Consider the following 7126-nt stretch of genomic DNA (forward strand, 5'->3'; position numbering starts at 1 on the left):
CATCCCTCTAGGAAAGTAAATTGTCTTGTTCAGTCACAAAACTCTGCACTGTATTCTGTCAGGCAGGTGTCTTCATTTGAAGCAGTACTGTAGACTGCAATCGTAATGCTTCGCCGTGACCAGACAGTGTGTGGTGGGCTCTCACTGCCCGGTAGCCTGAATCCAAAGAATCTGGGACCCAGCTCTCTTGTGAGGACCTGACTGCACTCCATGCTTTATCAGATGCTCTTGTTGGCCACTGCCTCTCTTGCACAAATGGATAACGAGATCCCTTGCTAAGTAGACAGTGGAACAACATGGCTGAGAGCTCCATGTTTGCCTTGAAAATGGTACACGTGAAGAAAATCTTGCTTTCTGCCCTCGCACTGCTATATACATACCTTTCTGAGATGCTGTGTTTATCCCTATGGGAGTATGCTTGCACGACACTGCGTGTTTCATAGCAGCAGCAAGGTGCGATGCAGTTCATGGATCCAGATGACTTGCAAATGAACAGCAGTAGCTAGATGATGACTGAGAAAGTGTTTGCTGTAGGGCTCTCACTAAACTGGGGGCAAAATAACAGATAGGTGTGGCAAAACTGTGTTTCAGACCATGAGCAATGGCAGAGGCAGGTGAACTTTGGGGTAAGTACGTTATTTCTTGGAAGTCTGTGGACAGAGGAGGTGCGATTTTCTTGGATGTAATTCAGGTTTCCTTGTTGAAATAAAAGCTTTTACTCTGCTCCCTGGCCACCTCCTTAGGCTGAATTCCATACTGAGGAAACTTAATCTTCTTGAGGAATTGTCATTTTTTAATAGTGCTTTTCTTCGTTTATGTTTTTGATAGGCTACAATACTGAAACTTGTGTTTATGTGCTCTTTGTCCTTGTGGCAAACTGGCAAGTGTCTGTCTATGAAGGGATCAATGCTTGAAGGATATTGTTGTTATTCATTAAGATGGCCTTCTAGACTAAAAGGACACAGTGACATTGGCGTGACAATTTCAGCAGCATTACATGTAGCTCAGCAAAGCACTAAACTACAGCAGATTTCTGTTTCTCTGGTTCCTTATGCTCTCCTGATGGTCATAATTTTTAGTAGCGCCTTAATTTTTTTTCTAGTGTATTTTAAAACTTGGGACTTAAAGGCAAGTGGTTCTCAGGATAACTTAATGGGGTACACAATAAGCATAGGATAAGGATCTAAACCTGCTACAAAAAGTCTGCAAGTAGAGCTGAACTCCATTTGTTGCAGTCAGTTCATGGGGTTTTTGTTAAGCACTGAACAGTAAATCATGCACAGTGCTATCAACACCTGGGATTGGCTAGCTTGCTCTGATTTAAATATCTTTTTGTACAATATTCGGTTAGGATTTTAATTGTTGTTATGTGGTAGATGAAACTAAAGATTGAGAGAAGCAGTTTCCATTTTCCTTTTAAACTAAAGCTGCTTCAATAGTAAATTACCTATAAGCTCTGTTCTCACCTCATAGCCTGTTAAGTTCAAATTTGTCGCCTTTTCAGGAAAAAGAATGGGAATTTAGAAGGCTTTTAAAATTCCAAAGAAGTAACTTCACAACTTGAGAAGATCTTTCGGAAGATGGGTTTGAGGACAGTCAGAAAAGGCAAAAATCATGACTAACTGTATAGCTTTTTCACTAAAGAGATGTTTCAAACTACACTGAAAATTTTTGCTTACATTTCTGATGTTTTGACACTGTTTTCAGCTTTTCTTCCTTGCAAATGTTCCAAAGAGCCTATCTGTACAGTCTTAGCTGAAGGTGTTACTCGGGCAAAGTTAAATGCCTCCAATCAAATCTCTTTTACTTCCATAAATTATACTTGTAGCTGCATTAGCTATTTAAACAGTTATGTAAAACATACAGTACAATATTTATTATACTGTATATCATAAAATAATGTTCAAATAATTACAAGCCAGATATAACCAAGACACTTAAAAAGTGAGAATAATTCTAAGAAAACAGAATTCCTGGTAAGATGATAATGTAACCATTGACTCTGAATACCAGTGTTATTAGGACACAAAGAAAGCTTCAACTGAACTTTGTCAGAGTTCACGCAAAGAGGAGGGCAAGTTTAAATTGGATTTAGAAATAACTAAGTGAAGGTAACAAAGTACAATTAATATGACCTCACTAGGGGGTCTGGACTGAGAGAACAGTATGACTGGATTTGGAGACAAATTATCATCCAAAAATAATACATAATCTAAATTATCGATAGTCAAATTTAGCTTATACTGTGATCCCATTACATACCAAAAGTTAACTAAAATTCAAGCACTTCTGCTGTGAAGAGGCATGTGTTCCAACTTGTTTGAAATAACAAAAGTCCAAACTGAGTAGTTACATAAAACAGTTTTACAAACTTGACAGACCGACAGGCTAGAACAAATGTCATTGTTTAAAGAACTGTTGAGTGTGTTTTCGAGTCGATGTTAAGATGTCTGATAAATATACACGCTGGAAGATCACAGAAGTAGGAGAAAATACTTATCTTTGGAGTCACATAAATGTGTTTTGGTTGGCTAGTGCTGATGGCATAACTTCTCCCTTCTTTATGGTTTGGTGGTTTTATGTGGATTGGAAGGTTTTACATCATGGCTACTACACTCACTGTTATTCCTGGGAGTTCTATAGCAATACTACTGGACTTCTGTTACCTGAAACAAGTTTGTGATCATATTTGAGAGGAAAATGGGATCAGGCAATGACGATCCCTCCACCAGTTTAGGTTACACCCTAAACTTTTCACTATGTAAAACCCTCTGCTGCTCTTTCAAGTGGTTGTTGGTTTCTTTCCTTCACTCTTCCTTTCTCTTTTTCAAGTCTACTCTAGGAAACTTATTTCAGCTTCATCTGTCTCTTTGAGCATAAATTGTGGGGTTTACTCATAATATTGATTATTTAACATGCTGCAGTTTGCAAGTTTGACCTCCAACTCAGATTCCGCAGTAGTAAGGATGCTAAGTGTGTCAGTAAAGCAGCAACCTTAGTGGCACGCACATACATTAATAACTCTAATTTGAAAGTCAAACAGAACCACACAATTATGATCTGGCACAGCAAAGAGAAGCAAATAGTTTAATTACACATTCCATGTTGTGGTAGCCCACATGTATTCATTCACATTCATAAATACTCACTTCCTGTACTTGGTTACTTAACCACCATAGAATTTGGCTATTGTTGTCTGGAGTGTTCTTCCATAGTTTACATAGAAAACCAAACTTGTATCTGCACTGATGGGTTACTATAATATTATTGATAATTATTATATAGTAGTGTTCCAATAGTAGACTTGAGCCTGCATCTGTTAGTGGCTCTGCATTTCTACTCCATCTAGCAAACCTCCTAGAAGTATCTTTTATTTATAAATATTTTTGAATGTTAAAACAGGGTTATTTGATAACCTATTTTGTGACTCTTCTGTCATCTGTTACTCACTTATGACAAACTACATATGTCGGCCTTTTAGGCCCACTGGCCCTCAGACCTGCTACTGGTCCACCACCTGCACTACCTAAAAATTATGTTTCTGTGGATGTCAATCCACTCACATGTCCTTTTGTACAAGGCAGGCACTCTTTATACGGATTTGCAGAACAGCATCCTTATTCCCCTTTAAATACTTCTCCTGTTATATCCAAGATATTTGGCAATTTTCACCATTAATTCATTGCTACTTTGTGCTTTCTTCATTTATTTCTTTGTTATACGCAGCTGTTGCCTCTAACCCGCTCTGGAAATTCTTCAGGATAGGATGGTTTTGTTTTTGTTTGTAAAACACTGATGGCAGTTTCTAATAAAAATACAAGATAGTAAGTAGTAATGGAGGTGTCTCATAGGTGCTCCCTGGTTAGGACTCTTTTCTCAAATGGCACATATATTCCACCTTTTCTTTAGAAGCAGACAGACAGTAAGTATAAAATCTTATTCAAAGTTAATTACATACTTTGAGGTTTTCCTGTAATTTTTGTTCTCATTTTTTGCATTAATAAATATTTGCATGTGAATAATGGGAGAAACTGTCTTAGACTTTCTGTTGTTGAGTGCTATCTTAAAAAACAACAACAACAAAGCCTAGCCAGACAGCAGAGAGAGCATCAAATTCCTCAGGAGACTTAGCACAATGGATAGCTAGAATTTTTTCCTCAAATTGGCTTTACTGTGATTGTATAAGCTGCACATGTAAACTTGATAGCCTTGATAAACTTTATAGACTATTTGACTAATATTAAAGATTTGCCAGTAATGAGATCTGAATATCTGCAGCTGGTTTACATGCCACACCAGGCGAGCTAGTAAATAGAGAATATATATAAATGTGTATTCAGGTAGCTGTTACATTGGAGGATACAGTAGTGAGCAAGGTAGCTATTTAAGAACAGCTTGGCAAGGTAGAAATGATGTCATAAATAATCCTCCAGACATGCTACAGATGTGAAGAAGCACAGCTGCCTTGGCTGCATTAAAGACAAGACAACTCTACTTTATAATCTTAAAATGATAACACGGCACTCTGTCCTGTATTGCTGTCCTGTACATTGTACACAAGTTCTGTGGTTTCATGTCTCCTGAAGTGAATGGCATATGGATAATTAGTGCTGCCTTCAGGTCCCTCTTTTGCTGACATTGCATACTCTCTGAGTGTTTACCTGTTTATTTTAAATGGGATCTGTGTTTCAGACTGTTTCAGCGCAAACAAACAAAAATCTAACAATAAGTGAACTACCTAGAAGACTGAGTGAAAGTGGGGTTATACAACACAGCTCCTATGCTGGGACTACTGCCACCTCCAGAAATTCCTCAGAGGGAAAACAGGTACTGTTGTAGTGAAGTACTTACAAGACAAGACTTCTGAAACTCTTTTTCAAGTAGTTTGGCTAGAAACACTCTCTCCTACAATGATTTTTTATGGAAAAGAGGTAACAGTGGGAAAAGAGTGAATGTCCAAATATGGAATTAACTGCAAAAACATACAACCGGAGAAAGCTACTGCCAGTTGCAAAACTGTAGCCTTCACAGCATAATGTATCTGAGTTTATCTCACTAGCATATTAACAGAAGCAGATGCAGATGCTTTACACTATCTTAATGGTGTATGACTTTAAAATAATAAAAAAAAATACCTACCATACTGATAGCTGTGAGCAGCATTTTTTTAGGAAGAGTGCATATATTCCCTCCATCAATCTAGGAATTATAATATGAATATGATTTTTAAAGCTGGAGAACTGCTGCATAAATTTGAAAAAAAAAATTCAAAGTATTGTACTGAGATTAAGAATTATTTTTTTTAATTCTGCTATAACCTTTAATATGTATAGCTAAGGGATTATATTGCTGTTCATTACAAAGTGAATTCCTATTCTTTCCATTCTATTTGTTGACTTACAATCTAGGGACAACTGCTGTTCAACACCTTTAAATTTTTGTGGTTATTGTTCATAAAATATGACAAATGTAATTTAGATAGTGCGGATAATTTAGATAGTTTGGATTGTTCTTTGCATGTTCTAGGACGTGTGTCCATCTTTCCTGTCAAATAAATAAATGTCCTGGTTTTTAATCCTCCTGCAGAGATCTCATAGTGCATCTACTTGCTCTGGGAGATATTCCTTGTTGTTCTTGTCCTCCACTGTCCCTAAGGGAGCCTTCCATTTACTTATGATGATAAACTTGTTCTGAATTTTACACTCACCAGCTGGTTTTAATATTTTTCCTCATAAGTATTTATTTTATGAGTAACTGTCTCTCAACGCATCTTTAGATAAATATTAAAGAAATAATGTAGCAACACCATGTAGAAATAAATGGAGGAGGAAAAGGGAAACTTCAGAGGTAACCTAGACAGTGATATACCCAGACGTGCCTAACAGATGTTTCTCAAACCTGTTCTTACAAAGTTCAGTGATAGCAATTACATAACCTCCTGAGATACCTTGGCTATCTGAAATATCTGAGATATCCCCAAAATATCTGTGATGGCAAGGCTGCCTGAAAAATCTAACCAAGAAATCTGTAGCTGCAAACTAAGCCCATTATTTTCTGTCTTCTCTCTCTGACGTGCATCTTTTTTTAACAAAAGGTGCACACATCTGTAGGCTGTTGTCATGCTCCTGGTAGTCATCTTTCCCAGATGAAATAATTCTCTCAACCTCCTCCTTATGTCATTTTTAAAAAAAACTTCTAATTTTTTCTGTTGCTGTTCTCTGGACCTTTTCAAGTATGATGAAGCCCATTTTAAAGACATTGTTTTAGCTCAAACCAATATGTACTTTACAGATTTTAAGACTGTTGACCATCTGCCTTTTATTCCTGTAATATTTACTGCTGTATCTACAAAGACTGATGCACATGTCTAACTTCAGAGGTAGATTTATTTCAGTGGAGTTATCAGTGGTAAAATTTAAGCATGTACACAAATCTTAATTGGATTGCAGCCTCAAAAATATAAATGTAGAAAAATAAACAGAAGGAAAACAAAGGCAAATAACTTTGAAGCTCACTAGACTTACTTTTCCAGCAGTTTATTCATAACTAAGTTCTTGAAATGTGGATCTTCCTTGAGACTTTCCTCTGTCCTCAAGCTTTACCTGAGCTTCTGATTCAGTTAAAACCAAGGTGGTCTCTTCCACATAATTTCTGAAACTAATCAACATTTAGACAGATTATCACCAACACCTATGGAATTACACAGAAATACACATGAAGATAGCACAACACTTTTGAAACTGTGCAAACCAAACTGATACACAGGTTGGAGCTCAAGTTCTCTGTGCGTGACTAGAGATCTATGCAGCCGAATTGAGGAAAAACAGTGGTGGAACACTATGTAGTTACAGGGCACTGGTGATTTTCTACAAAAGTTGACACAAGCTCATGTCCAAAAGATAAATCATTCTGCAATACAAATAACATCCCTGGATATTGTAATTTACAGGAACTCTTTGTAAGGTTGCTGTGTAAAACCATTGCTATCTGTATGTGGATGCAGAAATGTTTTCCATATATGTTAAAGGATGAAGAATGGTACCAAGAGAACTTCTCGCAGAAAATACAGTATTTTCTAACATATGGGAGTGAATTAATGCCACAGAAAAAAAAGCCCTAAACCCAC

This window comes from Aquila chrysaetos, chromosome 6, assembly GCF_900496995.4.
Source record: "Aquila chrysaetos chrysaetos chromosome 6, bAquChr1.4, whole genome shotgun sequence".
NCBI lineage: Eukaryota > Metazoa > Chordata > Aves > Accipitriformes > Accipitridae > Aquila > Aquila chrysaetos.